The sequence below is a fragment of the Mauremys mutica genome, chromosome 2 (genome assembly GCF_020497125.1).
Source record: "Mauremys mutica isolate MM-2020 ecotype Southern chromosome 2, ASM2049712v1, whole genome shotgun sequence".
Lineage (NCBI taxonomy): Eukaryota > Metazoa > Chordata > Testudines > Geoemydidae > Mauremys > Mauremys mutica.
In genome coordinates, this window is record NC_059073.1 from 127,840,468 (window position 1) to 127,864,565 (window position 24,098).

The following is a 24,098-nucleotide window of genomic DNA, read 5'->3' on the forward strand; positions in this document are numbered from 1 at the left end:
AATAAACTGCGTAGGTCAAAGAGCAGCTGTCACTTGTGAGGGAAATGGTCCCATGTGATTGTGCAGAGTGGGATTTCTAGGTCCCTACTTACAGCAGTAGAGACCCCAAATAACATGACTGAATCCCTGAGGCAGTCTGCAAAGCTACAGGTTTTCTTAGTGGAGTCAGTCAGCTATGTACCCCAGTATCTAGATACGCATGCCCTAGGCACAGCAGCCATTCATGAGGTATATGATGAGTCTATTGGTGGCCAATAAAAACCCCAATTCTCTGCCCCCAGTGTAAGAAGTACAAACTTTCCCTAAGCTAACATTTGCACAAAATGTGTGTACATGCATCAGTGGCACTGGAACACTTTTGACAGTGGGGGTGCTGAAAACCAGTGGTCCCAAAACTTTTTACTTTACCCCTTTACCCCTGTCCATGCCTCCTCTCCCCAGAGCTGGGGCCAGGACCATGCCATGGCTCCGGGAGGGTATGGGCACGTGGACCACATCGGGAGAGCCTGAGCACACGTGCACACACACAGAGAGCAATCACCAGAAGTAGGAAAGTCTAGTTCCATTGTCTTGCCTCCAAGATACTTGTAAGTCAGTATGAGTACCCAGTCAAGGTGTATACAGGGATCACTACTGTGGTTACTAGGACAAGAGTCAGAAAGCTGTGCAGTTAAAAAAAAAATCAAATCTATCCTACATATGTTTCTGTTTTAAATTAAAGTAAGATTTTAAAAACCCTCCCTTTTTGGTATTCTCTTCCTTATTCTTTTACTAGATAAAAAAAAAGTCACTTTAGCATCATAAACATCTTTGTCTATATTGTCTTATACTTGACAATGAAGGAAGAAGTCCCTGTTGCCACTCCTCCCAAGAAGCATCTGGACCACTGACCTGAAACCAAGGAGTAATGAGTATTTTGCACTTGCATTTCTTGTACTTTTGTTATACTGCTAAGTATTACATAAGACCAGAAAAAGAGAGTTGCTCCTTAAAGAAAAGGCCAGGACAGTTAATAGTAGTGTGAGCTTGCAGGAAGCTCAGAATAGTATGAAAGAGATCCTGAGTGTAGTTCCAGATGGAAATCCCTGGCTATTGAAGCTCCACAAAAGTCAGAACTCAATATAATAAACTTAATTGTCAAGAAAGCAGGCCTCATTTGTAAAGGGGTAACACAGGGAACAAGCGGATAAGCAGGTGATTTGATTGAAAAGGAGGTTGGTAAAACATTTCAGAAATGCCCAATGGAAGTAATTCCTGTACAAGTATGGAAATACTTCAAATTAAAAAAAATATGCAGAAAAAGTAGACATTACTCTCCAGATAATGAATACTGGCATATTTGATGTCACTTGCAAAAACCAAACATGCAAAGTCTAAAACCATAAACTCTTGAATAAAGACACACTGACATGCAGTTAAGGACTGTATGGGAACATGACATAAAGAGGAAGATTACAAAATGAAAATAGATTCTTATTCTGAACAATATAAGAAGGCTTTGATGAATCTCAAACAGAGCCATACTCTCTAAAAACCTACACATATATTTCACACAAAGATAAAAATAAGCCTCTCAGCATAAAAGATGTTTGCTGGAAATGTTATAGCACTGAAATTATACTTTTCTCCATGTTGTAGAACTATCCACATGTCCAACTCATCTGAGCCAATGCCTTTACCAATTTTAATTATATACTATATCGGGATCAACCCCACCAGAATGTGAATTGGTTACATTCAAGCACCTTTCAACTGGACAACCTGAATGCTATCACCCATTCCCAACTTACAGCTAATTTTCATAAGAATTTTATATACATCTCAATGAAAAAGGTAGCCTATAGCTTGTGTCTTAAAAGAAAAAGGAACAAACCTACTAAATGTGTAGGGATGAGTGAACACAGGTATACATTTCACAGAACAGTTATGGCCTCTGTTTTCACAGGAGTTTCCATTACCATTTTTCTTTTAAGTTTATTAAATTTAAAGGCAGAACTACTGACTGCTGGATGGTATCATTTATTAATACTGTCCTTGAAAGACATCTGAATGCTATGAAGCTATAAGATAGAATACTAGCTCACCAGGAAGTAAGGGCCTTGAAAAGGACAAGTTAAGAATCAAGCTGGTTGAATGATATCCTAAAGTAACAATGTTGTTGTGTCTGCTAGATGGAGTGAGAAGGCTTAAAAAACCAGAACCTTAATTTTTTTTTCTGTTGGATGGGACCAAGGATTTGATTCAGAAAATTAGTGTTCAACTGCAAAATTGACTTCAAATATAACAAAAATTCATCAAGAGCACCCCTACTTTTCCCACTTTTAAGAGTGCAATTCTGCAATTTTTATTTTCCAGTGTTGCGGGAAGTATGACACACTGCTAGCAATCTAAACACTAGGCCAAACTCATCCTTGGTGTACTTCCACTGAAGTCAGCAGAGGTATACCTTGGAATGCATTTGGCTCTGTTTGACATTGAATATTCACAAAGATGACTTGGGTTGTTCTCAAAAGCAAAATATTTACAAATACTTGTGCTATTCCATGGGGAAAATCTGCATAGATTTGTCACTGTTTTGACATTAAACAGTTTTGAAATGCTGAGCATTTTGGTACCTTTTAAAACATTCGGTTGTAAACTGCAGTAGATTAATCTAAGGTACTTATGTAATTTGTTAGAAGTTGTGTAAATTACAGGCTTCAAGGAACTCATACTTTACATTCCTTCAGTAGGTTTTGTCAGATGCTTTTTCGGAGAGCTTCTTCTTTTCCTTATATAAGCTTGTCTTGGGTATATTCTGTAATGCTCAAGTGCTTCCCTACAGCTGTCTTCTGAAGCAAATAATATATTTAGATTTTCATTCCAATAAATAATGTTGTGGATTTGTGTGAGCAAACCTGCTTCTGTGTGCTCTTATCTCTAAGAAAGGTACAACAATGCATCAGAGATTTGCATTTTCATATTTTGTGTCACTTTTTAACCATTTCACTGCTCTGTGTATCTCAACAACCACTTTTATCTCATGAATAGAAAAGAAGAAAGACTGTACCAAATTGTATTAAAAACCTATGGTGGAGGATACCCTTTCTTTATGCATTAACTGCACATCAAAGATACTGGTTACTATCTGCAAGGCTCCAATACAGCAAAGCACTTAAGTGCATGCTTAAAGTTAACATGGAATCATAGAATATCAGGGTTGGAAGGGATCTCAGAAGGTCATCTAGTCCAGTGGTTCTCAAAGCCAGTCCACCGCTTGTTCAGGGAAAGCCCCTGGTGGGCCGGGCAGGTTTTTTTTACTTGCCACGTCCACAGGTTCGGCTGATCGTGGCTCCCACTGGCTACGGTTCACCACTCCAGGCCAATGGGGGCTGCAGGAAGCAGCGTGGGCTGAGGGATGTGCTGGCCACCCTTCTCGCAGCCCCCATTGGCCTGGAGTGGCGAACCGCAGCCAGTGGGAGCCACGATCGGCAGAACCTGTGGATGTGGCAGGTAAACAAACCGGACCAGACCAGCCCACCAGCGGCTCTCCCATAACAAGTGGCGGACCGGCTTTGAGAACCACTGATCTAGTCCAACCCCCTGCTCAAAGCAGGACCAATCCCCAATTAAATCATCCCAGCCAGCGCTTTGTCAAGCCTGACCTTCAACTGTGTTTAAGTTCAACTGTGTTTAAGCACATACTTAAGGAATTTGCTGAACTGGGGCCTTATGGGAGCAAGTGATCTGAGACATTCCCGTCTTACGTTATGTTCTATCAAAGAAGTTATGAACTAATAGGCTATTTTTGCTGCCAGATCCTGGAATTCTACAGATAATGGGAGGGCATTTTCAGAGTGTGCAAGGTCTCTGAATGTATTCCTACTGACAAGGTTCGGAAAGCTTCACTGCACAGAGCAAGACTTACATCTTTGGTCAGGTTTTTATCTGATTTGTTGATCATCAGAATGTCAGCATGTGAAATATCCAGGGTACAATCTAGGCTAGCAAGTAGCTGTATCACCCCTGCCTTTGAACCTGAGGTGCCCTTTACATTGCTTTACTGTTGTTGCCTCCACTTCTAGACTGCTCACAATCACCACATGAATCACTCCCAGTTATGTCTGTGTGCACTTATAACCTGCCAGATATACCTAGACTTTTACCAGCCTGAGTGATATTGGAGGTGACCCCAGCATACTCCCAGTCCCAGATTTCCTCCCAGAAATCTGTGTCTTATATTGCCCAGCCCTTTCCTGGACAATACAAGTTCAAATAAAATCCATAATTTTATTAATAAAAATATATATGCACAAATCCTGTTATCCAAAATGGAGTTTTCCAAACACTCCAGTGCCAAAGACACTGGTTTAGATAAAACAATAAAACAAGTGTATTAACTGTAAAGAAATAGATTTCTAGTTAATAGAAGCAATGAGAGATAAAAGTCAGAAATGAGAGAATAAAGATAAAACTAAACTAATGCCTAACCTAACGAACCGTGTTAAATTCAAAGCAAAGTTTTTTCTCACCATGTGCCCTCAGTAGTCTAACTGGCCAAACTTCTAGGTAGGACCCCTTCTTCTGTCTAATAGATGCTTCTTTTGGTCCTTTTGCTGCATTAAATCTATGGACATGCAGAGGAACCTACTACCTCCTCTGCCCTAATCTTACATTTATGTATAGTTATGGTGACTCCCCAAGTGTCACTAAAGGAATTGTGGGTAGCTATCCTTTACAAATGAAGCTGTCTGTGGCATGAATTTTCCTTTTTCATAATAGAGGGAGTAGAGAAGCTTGTTCCCCTCTGGAGTGTCTCCCCATAGGGCTTGCATATAATATATTGATAGAGTTATGAGGCAGAGTAATATCTGTGTGTGCGTGTGTGTGTGTTGTACATACATATTCCATTGATATTGTGGGGAGACATATCTATTCACGTCTCATATATAAAGAAGCCTATGGGATAGTCTGGAGCTATCCACTTCCTCTACTACTATTAGACCTATGTGATCTGTCATTTTTCACGGCTTTTCTCAAGCCATATTATCCCACATTTAGAATACCCTCCACATGAGGAATTGTGGGTACTGTATCACATGAAATTACACATGCTTAACAGCAGTTTTGTTTGACTGAGAAGAGATTAAATTCCATTTTCCCACTCCATCTTTATTTGAATAATATTTGTACAATACATTTTAGACATTTTTATCAGTGAGAATATAACCTAACAAATACAGAAGTGTTTACTAGGGGATTACTTTTGTTTGGACCAAAGATCATGCAGGGATTTAAGCAATTAAGCCAAAAGTACTTTTGTGAATGACCATAGCTGCTCCCCCACAGTACCGGCCAATATATACATTTAACTAGACAGATATGAATATTGGTCACAATCTTCAGCACTGGAAATTTGACGAGCTAGTTCTGGCTGAAGTAGATAGTGCAGAACTAAGATCTCTATATTCAGATGGCCTCATATTGAATGTGTTTTAGTTAGTTTTTTTTTTTTTGGGGGGGGGGGGGGAATGTCACTCCTGGAAGTTACCCACAAGTCTGACATCTTCTACAGCATACCAAACATACCAAGAAGAACTTTTTTGCAAATGTATTCAGGAAATCCCATTTGTTTAGATTTTTGTCAGAAAATGCTGCTTAAAATCTGAAATTTCTCATGAAAGTGAGTTGGGATCAATGAACTTTCACTAACTCACAAGCAGAGTTCCATTGGAAACCTGCCTTGTTCCCTGATAGCTCATCTGGCAAGTTGCAGGCTACCTGTGGCCGAGGTTTCCAGATTCCATGGCTCCAGGGCAGCTTCCCACCCTCACCTTATGTCAGGGCTTCCAGGGTCCCTGTCATGGAGCTGAAAGCCTGGCAGTCTTGGAAGACCCAGCTTGAGCTGGGACTCTCATGACTTCCAGGCTCTGTGGAATGGGAGGGATCTAGCAGGGCTCTTGCATTGTACGTACAGCAGGAAGCTTGGAAACCCTAAGAGCTCTCAGGGCTTCAAGGCTCATTGCTGAGGAGCTCGGAGCCAGGAGTTCTAGAAGAGGCTTCCAAGGTCCACAGCTCCAGAGTGAACCGATCATGCAGAAGTCAGACAGCCCGAATAGCCAGATGGGAGCCCTGGAGTCCTTGGGGCATGGGGAGTGGGGAAGGGCTGCTGGCTCACAGAACCTGTCAGCTGCTGACTGAAATGAACAGTGACAGTATCACTGCTGCAATAGCAGTTGCCAGCCCAGGGAGCATATTTTGTTTCAGAAACATCATTTGCCCGTGTTCCCAAAACAAAATTTTGAGGATTTACAGCTCCTGAGAAATTTTTGAAAATTTGTTTTTATTTCAATTTGGAATAGTGTAATACCAGTGAGACAGCTACAACACCATAGTCACATTTTCTTTAAACAGCAAAATAAATGAAAGGGAAAACTTTCCATAAAAAGACAAGTGTAATGCAAACTATAGTGACAAAACCTCCAACTGTATAAGGCTAAAACAATAAGGAGTACTTGTGGCACCTTAGTAGGGTGACCAGACAGCTAGTGTAAAAAATCGGGACAGGGAATGGGAGGGTAATAGGAGCCTATATAAGAAATAAACCCAAAAATTGGGACTGTCCCTATAAAATCAGGACATCTGGTCACCCTACACCTTAGAGACTAACAAATTTATTTTATTTTATTTATAAAACAGTACATGAAAAGATGGGAGTTGCCTTACCAAGTGGGGGGTCAGTTCTAATGAGGCAATTCAATTAATGTTATAAATGTTATAAAGGACAGTCCCTCACTCTCACAGACCTGGGGAGACAGGCCATTCCTCGCTTACAGACAGCCCCACAACCTGAAGTAAATACTCACCAGCAACTACACACCACACAACAAAAACATTAACCCAGGAACTGACCCCTGCAACAAACCCAGTTGCCAACTCTATCTACATATCTATTCAAGGGACACCATCATAAGACCTAATCGTATCACCATCGGAGCTCGTTCACCTGCATATCTACCAATGTGATATAATATGCCATCATGTGCCAGCAATGCCCCTCTGTCATGTACATTGGCCAAACCGGACAGAAGAATAAAAGAATACAAAAGAATAAATGGACACAAATCAGACGTCAAGAATTATAACATTCAAAAACCAGTCGGAGAATACTTCAACCGACCTGGACACTCAATAACAGACTTAAAAGTGGCAATTCTTCAACAAAAAACTTCAAAAACGAGAAACTGCAGAACTGGAATTAATTTGCAAACTGCACACCATCAAATTAGGCTTGAATAAAGACTGGGAGTGGATGGGTCACCACAAAAAATAAAAAAAAACTAATTACCCCATGCTAATTTCCCCCTGTTACTCACACCTTCTTGTCAACTGTTTGAAATGAGACACCTTGATTACCACTACAAAAGTGATTTTTTGTCCTGTTGATAATAGCCCACTTTAATTGAATTATCTCATTAGAACTGATCCCCCCACTTGGTAAGGTAACTCCGATCTTTTCATGTACTGTTATATATATCTTCCTACTGTATTTTCCACTCCATGCATCTGATGAAGTGGGTTTTAGCCCACAAAAGCTTATGCCCAAATAAATTTGTTAGTCTCTAAGGTGCCACAAGTATTCCTGGTTGTTTTTGCTGATACAGAGTAACACGGCTACCACTCTGAAACCTGTATAAGGCTAGCTGATACTTATGCAGTATAGATATAAGTTATATTTGCACACATGGGATCTCACAAACAAATTCCCATGGCTTTGGGGCACTGTTTGAGATGAAATCCAACTGAGGAGCGTGGTGCATAGAAAAGAATAGTGATATAACATGAACTGCAACTCCTGTGAGGGATGGCAACATTTCCAAACTGAAATGTTTTGATTTTCAACCCCAAACTGAAAATTATTTGGTCTATGGGCATTCAGTTAAATAACAAAATCATCCAAGAAGGCCAATACCTTTTCCTGAAAATTGCATTTAGCTGAAAGTCTATTTTTTTTTGTAAAGAAAAGTTTAGACAACGTTTTCTTCTACTTCTATACAATAACACTAGCTCTTACAATAATTAATGTGATCGCTGTGTAAGATTGCCTTTGGACCAAAATCTGGAATTCTTGATTAAGCAAAACTGCAATTGAAATCAAAGAAAGATTTAACTCAATTAGGGGTTGAGCCAACATTGACTGAAGTCAATAGGAAGACACTCACTATTATTATTTATTCATATTCCAGTAGCACCTATAGACTGCAGCTGAGACAGGAGCACCATTAAACTGTACATTCTTAGAGTGAAAGATTATAAGCTCTTCAGAGCAGAGACTGTCTAAATAGATGAGACAGACAATGAAGTGGTCGGGGAAACTGAGCTGCAATGACTTACTCAAAGTTACAGAGTAGGTCAATGGCAGAACTGAGGTAAAAATCCAGGTCTCCTGACTCCCAATCCAGTACCCTGTCCACTAGACCATAAGTACCCATAAAAAATATCCATTGATTTCAATAGGCTTTAGTTTGGGCCCTAAGTAGTATAGAATTTGACTGATGATGATTATTCATTGTTTCTTATATACCAACAGCATGATTGATGCTGTACAACAAACAAAATGAAGGCAATGCCCACTTCAGAGAGTTAAAAAAAAAAAAAGGAAAGGAAAACAATTAGAAATGTATCATGCTGGCTTAGAATCCATTCAGTTACAAAAATAATAAAGTTAAATAATAAAGTTGCCTGCAGGCAATCTACAAGGGATTTAATTATTCTGAATTACCAGTCTTGGATGAAAAATCATTTCCAGTGCCAAGAGAATTAAGCATTCTTTTGACCCGACTGTGAACCATATTTTAAAGAACTTATGTAGCACAGTTGTGTTTTCTTGCTTTGTTTATAAAATGTATGATGTGTCATCAACCACAAATTAAAGACTATGAAAATGGATTTGTAAATAGAACATGAAATTCTGATGTGTGTAATAGTAAACTGATCATTAATTGTACGTTATGGCATATGGTGTTTATAGATTTTTTTTTTATTGAAAACCAAAATTGTGCCAGCGTTTGCTTTGTTAGCTCTATTGTATTACCTTCTGCTTTACACACTGCATACAAACTGTGAACTAGATTTAAAAATAAAGGGTTATTTTACTACAATTGACATGTCTGAGACTACTGCTGGTGTGAGGTCCATCTTGCTGGAAAAATGGCAATTTGTGATTCTGCTATTAAAGGAGGGCACTGCAAGAGATTGCCAAGCATTTTTGGAATCTATTTTGCTTTAATGCTAGTTTAACACGAATTAAAAATGCTTTAGGGCTAAATTGTTTTTAAGTTCTTCAATTAAGCCTCCACATTTGGGCATCCAAATGTGTATACTCTGTTTCCTGAATTGAAGTACTGATGATAAATATTTTTTATTATTACCTCTTCTTCTCCACATTTTTCAAGAATCTTGTCTTCCTTTCATTTCCATAACTACAACCCCAATAAGTGCCAATATACTAATACCCTGTCCAACAGGTTGATTGTCTCCTTTTCCCTCCTTACCCTGCACTGCCACCTCACTCCTCTCCCCACTTCCATGCTGATTCTTCCCAGACCCTTGGCTTAAAGTCTCACTTTTCATTACTGGATCCAACTTATTTGTTCCATCTTGTGTCTGGAACCAAAAGCAAAGGAGACAGATTACATCTGGAGCACAGCCCAGAGGATGAGATAGTATTTCTGGCAGTGGGGAGGCACAGAATGTCAAGACACGCATAAGCGTTGACTTGCTTGATCCCAAACCTCTAGAAAGCCCCTCTAACTTACTGGCCTATGTCTGAAACAGGCCAACTCTGAAGAGTCAGCCAGTTCCCTAATATCTTCCTCCTGGGATTAGGCCAATTTTCTATGTATTAAAAAGACTAGTATAGAAATGGAAATAACCTGCTGATACCTCAATTCTCAGAATAGGAGAAGAGTGGTTGAATATTCTGAGCACTAAACTGGGAATCTGGTACTCTTGAGATTTAATCTTGATTCTGACACTGCCTGAGACCTCGGGCAAGTCACCTAATCTTTGGACTCAGTTTCTCCCTTTATAAGAGAGATATTAATATTTACCTATTTTACTATGTTCTTTCATGTTTTTTAAAGTGACTCGGGCATGAAAAACCACTATGGAAGTGTTAATATTACCGTTATTCTGAGGTTCTTGCCAGAAAAAAACCCCACTGAAATCTTTGGATACTGATTCCAAACTTATCTGAACATTCAAAGGCTGCAATATTGTGAGGAAACCATGCAAGAATAGGCTTCTTGGAACAGATCCAATATTGCTTCAAGCTGGATCCAGAATACCACAAGAATGGCTTTTCATGATACCTAGTGACAAGACCCTGGAATTAGAGAAGTGTAGCACAAAGATGCAAAACAACGATGAAAAAGTTACCTGAACTTTTTCAAATCTTCCAAAGTTTTAGGTTTATATGTGAAGGTTAGAACAATTCTCATTTTATCAGAAGTGATTTGCCCATCCTTAATAGAACTGTAGATTCAAGCTAATTGTTGCTCATTAATATTATTTTTTAAAAAATCACTTGTATAAACACCATTTAATTACCTTATAATGTCTGACTTAGAATTAAAGCAGCTTATCCAATCTTCCCATAATAAATAGTGCACATTTTGACAGGTAAATTTCATGTCTAATTCTTGTATGACGTTTTTTCATGGTCAATCATTTTATGGTACATTCTCTCTTACTTGCCCTGGATATAGCTTGGCGGAACTTGAAACAGCTTTGATGGTCTTTGACTATTGCTTCAGAAAATAATTCCACCATAAAACTAACAGAGTCAAAGTTAGACTCAGGACTCACAGTTTGTCAGAGCACTCTGTTTTATTAGCACAGCGCTCTACTAACAACACCCAGATAATGTGAGCACCGTGCAAGACACAAACTATCTTATTTAAACAGATAAAGGGCGGGAACGTAACAAGGTAACAAAGGAAGCAGAATTGATAAGTTTACCTGAAGCTAGACATACATAGTTAATTTCCTTACTAACTTTAACCAATCTCCTGTTAATGTTTCACCATTAGCTTAAGTGAACTCATTGTTTATGCCTTAATGTTTCTTTTCCTGACACCTGTATTTTAACATTTTTCATTTCTGCTTAAAGGTACATACAGCATTTCTTTAATCCATTCTTATTTTTACAATATAATTCATTCTACTTTCACAAGAGCTAAAAGGCTTGGACAACTGTTTTATAAAAATAATATGTTTGCTTGCCCATTTTGATGCAAGGAAGTTATTTTTTTCACCTAACCTTTACAAATGTATATGCAGGAGTGTATATATTTAATGATATGTATATGTGCATGAATGGTAATGAATCTAGGTACACACAAACAATGATAATTTTGCCAAAGTGGTTTCAACTATTTAGATATTGCATGAAAATACCCAAAACTGCCATCAATGCACTTTTTGATTAATATTACTTTCTCAGATTAATATGATATTTTCACTAATGTAAATCTACAAGGCAATCAAGCATAGAAAATAGGATTAGCAAAAGTTTCTGTCAGAGAACAATGAGGATCTTTCCTGTCCTAGTATCGGAGGAAACTCTTGATAGGACCAGCAGGGGAAACAGCACCCACTCTATGTGATGCTGATCAATAGGAGGTTATGCTCTTTGACAGTAGAACCCTCCCTCCTTCTACCCTCCCCATACCCAGAATGCATGTGGGCATTGTGCATCCTGAGTGAAGGCTGTAGGAGAGTAGAGCAGAGTCTCCACCTCCCCAGGCCACCCATTAGCCAATTCAGGGATGGTGGGATGATGGGAGAGCCTATTAGGATCGAGCCAACCCTGCCTCCCTCTGTGTTTAAGCCATTCTCTCTGCTGAAAGTTACTCTGCCCTGATCACCACTGTGATAAGGAAACATTTTTTCCATTGTACAAGACAGATACAATGTCACATGTGCATTTCCTCCCCTGCTTTCCTCACAACATCCTTAGGACTCTGTTGATGATGATAATAAGGATTTGAGATAATATTAAAACAAACAAACCACCACCACCACCCTTTCATTCCCCCTCATGGGGTCAGGGAAGAGAGATTAAACAGTGGGCAGAATCATTAATTCAGGAGTATTTTAGCTAAGGAGACCAACTCTCATCCCTTAGTTTGAGGGAGAGAGGCTATTTAGTCCTGAATTAATTTGGTGTCTGAAAGTTTGGATATTATTGAGGTCAATGAGATTTAACATATGCTCAGAATTAATATGTGATTAAGGGGATTGCTGGATGGAGGACAGAGTATTCAGTACTTTGCACAACTGAGCCCAAAATGAGGAAGACTTGAGAGTTAGGAGATCATCGTGAGTTAGTGCCCTTTCGATGGTGCAATAAACACGCACCCAAGAAGGCCAATATTTCATAAACACCATTTAAAATACCTAGTGCAAGTGAAAATAAGGTATATTGCATGCTCAGCTGCATATTTAACTGAACATTCAGTTGGATGCACAATTGTGTATGTCAAGTACCAGATTTTCAATAAATTTCAGAGAAAAGATTTTGTTTTGACCATCACAAACTGATCATTGTTCCCTTGTCATTACCTAACATACACCTTGTTCTTTGTGCTCTCACTTGGCATTACAAAAAAAAGGTTTCCTTACACTTTCTTTCTCCTCCATAACTCAAAAATACAGCCTTTGTAACCACAAAGAAAAACAGTAGCATATTAGATAATAGATGCCTATTTTAGGGTGGAGGGTTTTTTTTTAAGCAAACAGATGCCAGAGCAAAAAAAATATAGTTAGAAATAATAGTTTTTTTCTCCCCTTCAAAACCTTTTTTTTTTTTTTTTTTTTTTTGACTCTGCACACATGTTACTTGCAGGAAAGTTTAACAATCCTACAGCATACTCCTGAGAAGATGAAGACCCTAAAGCCTAAGATTTATCCTACACTGATTATTAGAAAAAAAGCCACCTCTCTTTCTCACTAAATATGATGAGAACAAACACAGTAACTGGGATTTATATACTTACATTTCTCTTTTAAACATTCTGTGCCTTTTCTTAACTTCAAGAGGAGTTTTACCTGGGTAAGGGCTGTGGAACTGATCCCTACAGTGTTCTATTAAGAAAAAAGGTGGAATTCTCTGTGCTGTGGTTTTAGTCTAAAATGTGCAACAGGAAGAGATAGGAACTTCTCATGAAGCAATAATCTGTTTCTGGATAAATCCTCCAGAACTCATACAGAAAGAGAACCTCTGGCATTAGAGGTATCTGACAATACTATACCTATGTGTTATTGATAGGTGATCTGGCGAAAATGAAAATCTAGGCTTCCATGTTTAATTGGGCTCTACCACCATTTCCTACTCTGCCTGTGTGGAGTCCCAAGTCAAAGAAAGTGGCTTGAAAAAGGATTTCCCAGTGTAACTCTAAGGATTAGATCCTAACTATTTAATGGCAATTACACATCTAGATAATCTTCTCGAGTATGCAACTTTTGAGTTCAGCAGAGCAATACAAATTATAAAATGGAATTAAAAATCCAGTTTGCTGATCATCTGCTAAGAATTCTATAACATTGTGGGATTCCAACTCTCAAACTAAGAGATTGCAGCTATCTTTCAAAATAAAAACCTAATCACAGAAACTAATGCAATGAAATTATAATATATTATTGTTCTGTATTAGAAAAATGAAATGTAGGCTTGCATCTTGCCTCACCTTTTTAAAGAATATTAAAAACATAGTCATGAAGTCATAAAATTTTAGTCCAGAAAGAACAAATACAATCATCTAATATGACCTCCTGCATAACAAAACCCAGGAATGTTACCCAGGAACTCATGCATGAAGCCCATAGCTTCTTGTTGAGCACATCTATCTTATATTTTTAAGAAAAAGAGAAGGAGTCCATTTCCCACACCTGTTTTTTTCTCTCATTACCTACAATTGGCACGTTTCATGCATTTTCAGTTCTGTTTTTAATAGGAATATTTTTATTATCAACATTAACAAATGAAATTGACTTTAGTGGCTTCTTCCACTCCCCATTTGTACATCCACAGACAAACCACCACACAATACAGCCTGACTGGCAGCCTCCACTTGGGAGGAGTGACACAATGACATCTGGAGTAGCAGAAGATGTGGTAGGTCAGGGCATAACTGAGATGCATTGGCAGACAAGATTAGCAAGGAAGCTGGCCTGATTTGTACCTTGCTGTAACTGAATGCACCCCTGTATTTACACCTTACACACTATTGTAACGCTCTTTATACAAAATATGCCTTGGGAGGTATAATTTGAAAACGAATAACTCACTAATCAATAATATCACGGTGAAATGTATGTAGCGACATTATATGAATTTCCTCTGTGTGATGTTGGTAGCACATGTTCAAACCCATGATTAGGCAGAAATGGTTAAGCATGTCTATCTTAAACAAAGGCATGTGTGTTTACCTCAGTTTACAGATAAGCAATAAACAGGATCCTTGAGATAGTAAGAAGGAAACAAGGGAAATCTGCATTTCACCATACACAGGACAGAATAAAGAGCATGGGGGCACCTTCAACCCCAGATTCCATGTGCCTTTTTTACTATTTCAATGAACTTTGCTTTGAGTAGTAATCCTTGGAAGAATCCACTTGAAAGGGAGAATGGACTATAAAAGTGAGGGGCAAGAACACCCCAGTCTCTCTCACATGTAATCTTTTACCTAAGATGACAAAGGAACCAGCCCTTTGGACTTTGAAGGCAGATATTGACTTGAGAAATTGGTCAGCTATGTTACTGGGAACATGTGTTAAAAATGTTACCTTGAAGCATGTCTCATTTGTTATGTCTTAGCTACGAGGAAGTGCTTCATCTTTATTTCTCTTGCAACCATTTCTGATTTTAATACCTTGTACTCACTTGAAATGTCTCTTTGTAGTTAAATAGACTTATTTTATTCTTTAATCAAAACTAATCCAGTGTTGTGTTTAAACCAAATTGTTTGGTAACTCCAATTAAAGCATCAAACTGTTGTATATTGATCCCCTTACAGGGACAACAGACCTATAATATCTGAATTGTCCAGAAGAAGGCTCGACATTGAAGAACACACTTTTTGGAGAGGAAATCCAGGCCTGAGAGTGTGTTGGAGTCACCCTGCAAGTGGTAACCCAGGCTGGTGGAAGCCAGAGCATTGACTGGAGTCTTGCTGGCAGGCTGCAGCTATATACAGGAAACCAGGGTGAAACCTGCATGCTATTCATGAAGGGCCCAGGTTGGGAGCTACAGCAGCAAAACATTGGTCTGGACTGAACACTGAAATATGATACTTGCTCAATGCAGCATTATTAATCTTGCCTTTTCAGAAGCAGTACATTTCATACACGAGTTGAAAATAGCAACCCTCCTTTATTTATAAACCATTGTTCACTCACAAATTAAGACCTCCAATACCTACACTCCCATCAGTTTTTCCCTACCTAAGTCAGTGAATAGCATTAAGGGATTTTTTTGTATGTAGCTGTAAATATTTATAGCAATGACTTTGGAGCACATTAACATTTTGATGGATGTTGATTTGTGTACACAAATCCCTCCACACTGAAATGAAATTTCTCTCTATTTCACAAAATCACTTTCAAATTCTGCAATTGAGTTTCTTTGTTTTGGTTTTCTTTAACCTCTTGGTCAATTTGATGTATTAATTGCAACATCTTTATATTTTACAAGACAATAGTACAGCATTAACAGATATATAATTTTCAGCAATTAGGGAGCAGAACAGCATAAAAAATTCATCTCCTATTCATAATTTTTGCCTTTGTAGAGGTGATTAATAGGCTAGCTTTATTCATTAATGGGAAAACTCATTTCCATATGAACAGTACATTTCTTTCCTTAGGAAGCTATAATCATTAATAAAGAATACCTCATTAACTACAGATTGATTTTTTCCCCACAATAATCATGAATTAACCAAAATACAGGAAAATAATACATTAATGCTTTAAACTTTGTATTAATTTCACTTATCTCCCCTGACTAGCCATGTTCTTTCCAATGCAAATCTTATAGCATTTTAGATGGTTAAAGCTATGTCTCCTATGTTAAATGTTCAAAAACATTACCAATTGAGCAGGTGTTTGTTTAAATGAGTTTTTATTATTGCTTATACTCGATCAGACATGTAACAAGCAAACATGTTTTTTGGTAAAAGTAGTTGCTTGCATTTTCACATTATTATCCCTCTTCTTTCTATTTATAAAAATCAATCAGAGGCAGAAATGGCCACCCAATGAACTATAGGAGAACAACATGAACAGTACAACACATTGCAATCATCACAAAAGATGATAATTAATGCACCAATTCTTGATACCTCAATTTGTGTTCCATATTACAATGTGCTGGGTACTCTGGCTCCAGTCCAGCACAGCATTCAAGTGTAAATTTAGTTTTTAGACATTTGAGTAGGGATGTTAGAGCCAATGGATTACAACTTTGCTCAAAGTTAAGCATCTGCTTAAGTGCTTTGCCAGATCAGAGCCAGAGTAGTCAGCACCTTGCAGGTGGTTTGGAACAGGGCAATCTTAAGTTGGAGTTTCAAGATTTTGTCTTCTGTTTGTTATTGTTTTGGTGTACAGGTACAGCAACAGAAAAGTGCAAAACTAAAAGAAGCAGGCAACAGTAGTCAACCATGAGCAGGATTGTCAGAGAACTCTGCTTCATTAGTAGCATTACAATTTTAAAGTGCTCTCAGACAGTTTAACATTCAGAAGCAAACTGCTCCAATCAATATTGGAAGTAAAAACAAGGCCTACTTACAATTTTTCAGAGGCAGATACCGTTCTCCAGCACTGATTAATTGCATTCTGCTGAAGTAGCTGATCACCCACAAAGAAGTTCTATGACCCAGGGTACCCCTTATAATATAAAAACAAAGTTTTAGATTTTACTCTCAGATGTGACATACAGTGGATTGTATTAGAGCAACCACCAGGCCCATTTTTTTATTTATTTTAGTTTTCTCCTTGACAAAACCTCAGTTGTAGTTATTATCTTGCAAGGGGGAAAAAAAGTCACCTCTTGTCTTAGTTTTAGAATCACAAAGCACAAAAGCAGAGAGTATTACACACATTCCAAGTTTTCTTCAATCTCTTGTATCTGATCTTTTTACCTTCTAAATAATTTCTTCCAAGACTTGAGCACTATGAGATATTATAAAGGAGCAAGTCTCAGCAAGAGTATCACAGAACTTAGAGCATTTTGAAAGGAAATAGGGAAAGAACAATCAATTACTTCAAATAAAAACCAACCAAACAAAAAAAACCCAAAGAAACCAGCATAAGTTACCCCTGCCGTATGATTTTGAATCTATGTGACATTATTAATTAGGTCTAGCGCACCCTGGCACATAAGCCATTGAAAACAAAGGGTAAACGTTAACATACATGTGTATTCCTGTAATATTTACAATAAATAGAGTTTGAAAAAAGTATCAAATGCCATCATCAAAATCAAAATATATGAGTGAATTCACAGTAAGCTAGTCTAATTACAAAAGCACTCTGAGTCCACCTCACCCATAAACACTGATATGCAAAAGTACACAGTAAATAGGAAAATTACAGTCATCTTTGTAAATATTTCAGCTGAAAAAATACATAACAGAAATAGAGGATGCTCAAAGATAGGTGATGAGAATGATGTGTGGAGGCAAAGAGAGAGAGGCCTGGATGAGGTATGTAGAAACTGTAACCTTCAACATCGAGAGACTAAAAGATTGGTAGTGGATACTTTCAAGAAATGGAAAAAAGGGGACATGATGAAAATACACAAAATGGTGAATGGTACAGAGAAAGTGCAGCAGGCACTTCTATTCAACTTCTCTCAGTCTCTCCTAAAAAGGATCTACTACTACTTAAAACACATAATCTGTGCAATTCATTATCCCAACACACTGTTGAGGCCAAGACCTTGACAGTATTCCGAAAAGGAGTGTATATTTAACTGGATAATGAGACCATCCAAAGTAGTAATAGCAAGGTTGGGTTTTTGTTTTTGTTTTTTAAGTGCTTTGGAATGCATATAATCCTTATGCCTCAGAGCATAAATTAAGCTTTATCTGTTGGGGATTAGGAAGAAACTTTCTTTCTGGACGAGTTATTCCATAACTGAAGATAGAAGGGTCTCGCACCTTTCTCTAAAGCAACTGGTACTAGCCACTCCTGGACTAGATGGAACACTGCTCTGATACAGTATTGCCATTCCTGTGTCTGTATCTACAACAACAGTGTATACGTGTTAAACTAGTGGGGGAAGATTAAGAGTTAGGTTGATCCAAACCACTCTGAAACTGCAGATGCTTCTACTAGACTCCAATTTTCACTTTCCATTCAATCTCTGTTGCCTCAGTCGATCCTTCAGCAGCCTCATCCTTCCAATATGGAGATTTTTCTAGTCCAAGCACCTAGTTTTGATTTTTGTGTTGGGCAAGTCTAGCTGCATTAGAGTCTGTTTTTAATGGAAGGGAATTTTTTTAGATCATGTTTATTGAAACAGATTGAACTCCATTACAATATAATCATATTTTTCTGATATCAGTAATTTACAATAATTGTAAAACTAAAGTAGATAAATATTGTACTTATAATAAGAAAGCACATATTTCAGTTTACTATGCAAACAAACTTAAGGGATTGTCCATAAACTATGTAATGCAGTGGTTTTCAACCTTTTTTCCCATTTGTGGCCATTTCAAATGGAACTGCAGCCCCATTTGGAAATCTTAGTCTGTGAAACCCTAGGCATCTCCAGACCACACGCTGAAAACCACTATTCTATGGTAATGTCAACCTTTCGCTGACCACTTAGATATGGTTCGCAGACTACAGGTTGGAAACTACTGATGTAATGCATTGGGGGAGGGGTCTTACGTTAGCATGTTTGTTTCAATATTAAAAAGAAGGGTGGGTCTTGGCAATCACCAAAAATGTATTACATAATTTATAGAAACCCCCCTAGAGGATTTGGGGGGGTGGGGCTATTTTCTTTAGTTGTTTTTTAAGTAGAAGTGGCTTCAGTGAAATTAGGAAAACACAGATAACAATAACCATCACAGAACAACAGCTGCTTGAGCTGATTTTGGACTAAATATTCAGAAAAAAAGTTGCTCCACTTTTTGTTATCTATTTATTCATTGTTATTGTACTTCCTGTGTCTTGGTGTTCCAAGGTTTTGCTCCACGTGTATGTGCATGTGTGGTGGTGGGGCGGGGAGTGGAGGTCAAAGACTGTGTTTTGAGGTTTCTTTCTATAGTACTTTTAGGGACAGGGAGGGTCAAGTTCTCTGTGTGGATAAAACTATAGTTGTGTGGTTCCTGACTTTAACTTCAAAGGGAATAGGAGCAGGCCCACAGATGTTTGGGTCCAAGAGGGTGATTTATACATCCTGATAAAAGAATTCAACAGAGCCATCCTGAATATATTAGAAGAGACATTAAATTGGCCCGGACCAATATTAATAGATAGATGCATATACATACAAAATGATGTGTTCTTTAATGGTCAGCGAATACTTTAAAATGGGAACTTTATAAATCATGTTCATTACACACCCCTGCTGCCTCAAGCTCATGAGCCCAAATTAAATTTTTCATTAATCTACCTAAGCAAATAGCACACAATCAAGATCTTGAGGAATTAGGCAAAGTGAGATAATAATACATAAGCACTTGATCTGAATCCTGGGATTCAGCACAGAGCCTGAGTCACATTCTATATGCTGGTAATCCCCACAGGAAACCAGTGTGGTGGGGAGGAATTCATCCTCCCAAGCTATGGATGGGAGATATGCGGATACAGATATGCTTTTCAGCTAATTACTGCATAGCACTAAGGCTGCCATATGCCACTGTGCTGCCTGATCCCCATTTTATGTGAAATAATTGCCAGTGATCTGCATAGGATAGATATCCTGGCCCAGCTTTTCCAACGTCTCTCCACAAGTCTCCACTAAAGAACAGAGGATAACCTAGTTCTGTTGCATGTTGGTAACCCGGCTCTTGCATAGTCCTCCAGGTTTAGCTAGATGTCTGTGATTGTACTGCCCAAGTTCTGCTGCACATAGGGCCATTATAAAGTGGCTCCATCATTGCTGTAGCATCCCCTGGCATCAGAGTGTAATGCTGCAGAAGACTGTCTCCAGTACCCTCTGTTGACCACTTCTGCCCTGGGATTGCCAGTCTCTGGCTTCTGGCCAGATCACCTGTTTCCAGTCCCGTCCCCTCAAGGGGTAGCAGAAGTCCAATTAAAGAAGCCACAACAGCATGCAAACTGAAGATCCTTCTGCCTCTCTTGAGCTCCATGGAGATTCTCTGCTTTTCACCCCTACTCCGGGGGAATGCCAAGTTCCTTCTTGGCTCCTTTAACTGAACACGCTCTCTCTCAGAGCTTTTTCCCCAGTGGCCCTTCTTCATAGCAGGTTTCCCCACCACCTCCTCCCCGCAGGCACTGTCCACTTCTCCCAAGAACCTCCTTGCTTCCTACAAGTCCTGCCTCCAGGCTTCCCACCCAGGATCTTAACCTGCTCCCTCTAGGCCCTTTTCACTATGCCTTCGCCAGGCCCCTCCAAAAGAGATGTTTTCTAGCTCCTCTCTGCTGCGTCTCCTCTTCCTCTATGTAGTTTTCCCTTACCCTTTCACAGTTGGGGTCACTAATGCTCACTAAGCCACCAGATCAGGATCAGCTAGAGGATAGCTGCTATGTCACAGGCAAGGCTAAGCCCATCTCCCCTTAAATGGGCAGCAAGTCTGTGAGCCATCCACAGGGCAGAGATGAGGAAAGTCCTTGAGTTAACATAGGGCCAGAGCAAAGATAGTTGTACTGTTGGGTTTTTTTTACTACATTTTGCACGTATTTATATAAAACCCATCTACTACTATTCTTAATGAGTGTAATAAGTGTGGTTCATAGTTTCATAGCATGTAAGACCAAAATGGCTCATCAGATCATTTAGTTTGGCCTCTTGTATCACAGGCCAATAAGGCTATTAAATTCCACCTAAATACCCTTACACTGAACCCAGTGACTTCAGTTAAACCGAAGTATTTCAGTGCTCAGGAGACTACAATGTATCACAGGCAAAGGACAGGAGAGACCAAGCTGCCACTAATTGCCAAGGCCCCTGTGATGGCAGGAAATTGATTTGGGAGATATGGCCAAGTAATCCTAACAGGGGAACCTTGGGGACAGGGAGAGTCAAAAGTATTGAATTATGTTTATTTTCCCCCCAGATCAAGAATTTTACCAATCTCACTGGTAAGGATGGTATTATATGACCAGAACAAATACTGCACAATTAGTGCTAGCACAGATATATCAACCAACTATGAACACTTTAAAGAATAATTTACTATATTCTGGTCTGTCCATTTTTACTAAATTATCTTGCAAATTTAAGAGTTAAAAAAATCTACTCTTTGTCCCTAAATATAATCTTATTCTTGAGATTTTATTTTACAACTGAAACACAATTGTGGGTCCCTGTGATTGACACACTGATGTATTCCCAGCAAGGGTCCGGTAATTAGCGTGACCTTTTGATAAGGTGGCAGATATAGGGGGAGACAAGTGCTCTCATGAGAGCTATTAACAACTTCTGAGCAATTGCTAATAGTAAAGAGCTATCTTTTTAAAAAAAATACAGTTTGGAAAATAATTGACACACCATGATAACGAATATGTGCAGGGAAGGAAGAAGAGCATAGGAGAGGCACAGAACCGTTAATTACTCAAAAGAGAGACACATTTTCAGCACTAGGTAAACTGTGCATTTTGGACTCTGGCCTCAAGAATACAATGAACAGTGCCAATAAAATGCAAGAATGAAACAATAGGTGTATGTGGGCCAGAAAAAAATTCAACTTCATCCTTCTTCGGAAGCCTTTGTACAGCATAACAGGTGGTTTTATTTCTTCTTGTCAGATGGTATTTACACCAAGGGAATTTTGTCATTTCCCTTACCATCTGGTCCCATATCCAGTAATACTATAACATAATACAGAAATGACAAAGTTCTACTAATGTTATTTTTCTAACAGGATAACCAACTTGTCACATGGTACCTAAGCGTCTCACTGTATTCATGACTACAATGTCATAAAATCATGGTCAATATAGTGATGTTTCTTCAAGGTAAAGGACAGGATAAGATTGGGCTGACCCTGAAATAATTGAAACATGAACCATTTGTGTATTTGTGGGCAGTATCAAAACATCCACAATTAACTGTGCTAACAGTCATGTCTGTACCTGAAAATTTTGAATCGGGTATTTGGTGCTCAAAGAAATTAGACAAAACGTCAGTGCTTGATGATGGAACAATCATAATCACATCTCTGTTCCATATCTCTGTCAGATGTGGTTTCCCATCATTTACATAGTAAAACTGAGAAAGAAAACCTCAGACAGAAGATGAAGTACTAGAGTAAAGGCAAGTAAAAGAAGCAAATGCAATTGAACTGAGGAAAAAAAGATACAGATAGCTAGCAAAACTAATAGAAGGAGTCATATATGGCTGGACTGGATGGAAATGGGATCCACAGGAACTATGCATTGCATTTTGAATATGTTGGCTACAGCAACAATATCATAGGCAAACTAATTTTCATTAGCACAGAAGCCATGATGTGTTAAGCCAGTAATATCATCCTTTATTACATTTTCTTTGTTACTTGTGTTTTCACCATTGTCTGATGGAATGGTTTCTAATGGATCAGTGGACTTTCCATTTCTAATTGGCCCTCTCCTCTGCTCTAAAGAAAGAGATGAATGTCTATTTTCCTCTGAAAACAAACCATCACAAAAGTGTATGGTAAAACATTCCCCTCACACCTGTTTCTGCCTATGGTTCAAAGCTGTACCAACAACATCTATAATATATATGGTACTCATTGACACAAAGCAGGTTAGAACTCAAAATATTATACTGTAGGTCAGATCCTGCCCTCTGATACAGTGTTGATGGGCAACAAAAACCTAAACACAGTTCCTGAAGATCTTACTCATGCATAAACCTCAAAATACAACAACAACAGTTTTGCATGAGTAAAAATATGCAAGATTCTGCCCCTATAGCAAACATTCACACATTTCTGAAAATCCAGCTCTTCTCTTCAGTTCATTTATAAAGTAAGTTAATATTTAACTACGTTTATAAAACCAAGGAAGACTTTTACATGGCTACAATTCTATGCTGTGTACTTCGCCAGAATTATGTCATAATATATTTACTTATTGGTTGATTGCTACCTGAATTATTGTGAGAGATTGTTTAGTTCTTGATAAATTGGTTACACTCTGCCATAAGCTCTATCTTTCATTTATGTGTACAACCAACTCTTATTGAAATCAAATAGGGGAGATAAGTGATATATTGTCAGCAAAAACATGAGACCCTTTATGAGTTATTTCTCACATACAAGTTAATGGGAGAATTTTAGGGGAAGTTTAATGGGAGTTTTGCATGCATAAATAATGCAGAACATGTGGTTACAAAATATCCCATATTCATTGTATGGCTATACTGAAAGAAACACAGGAGACACTTGATACGGTTTTAATTAGACTGTAACTTTATTATCGGATTATCGGACTACCCAGCAGATAAAGTGCACAGTGCAGGTAAACCCAAGTTCATTCAATAACTATCTGAGTGGCTTTCACCAGCCTCCCCTCTTTTTCCATCCAGGTTCCCCAGCCAACCCATTGCTAGGACTTACACCCACCCTCCCTCAGAGGAGGGTTAAGGTGGGCTATAGGAAAGGGGGGTTGGCTCCCTGCCATACCATTCATAGGATCCCCAATTCCCCGCTACACACACATGTTCCATTCCTTTAACCAAACACCTCCTTTTCAAGTCCTTTATCAAGCTATTTGTCTGGTCACTGTATCCCTTCCCTATGCAGTAACTGCACCGGACATCCACCACAAGGAGGCACCAGCAATTAGCTTAGCTGCCTCCTCCCCACACCCAGTCAGGTTCCAGACATCTCCCAACACCCTCTTTCATATCATCAAAAAACATGTCTGCA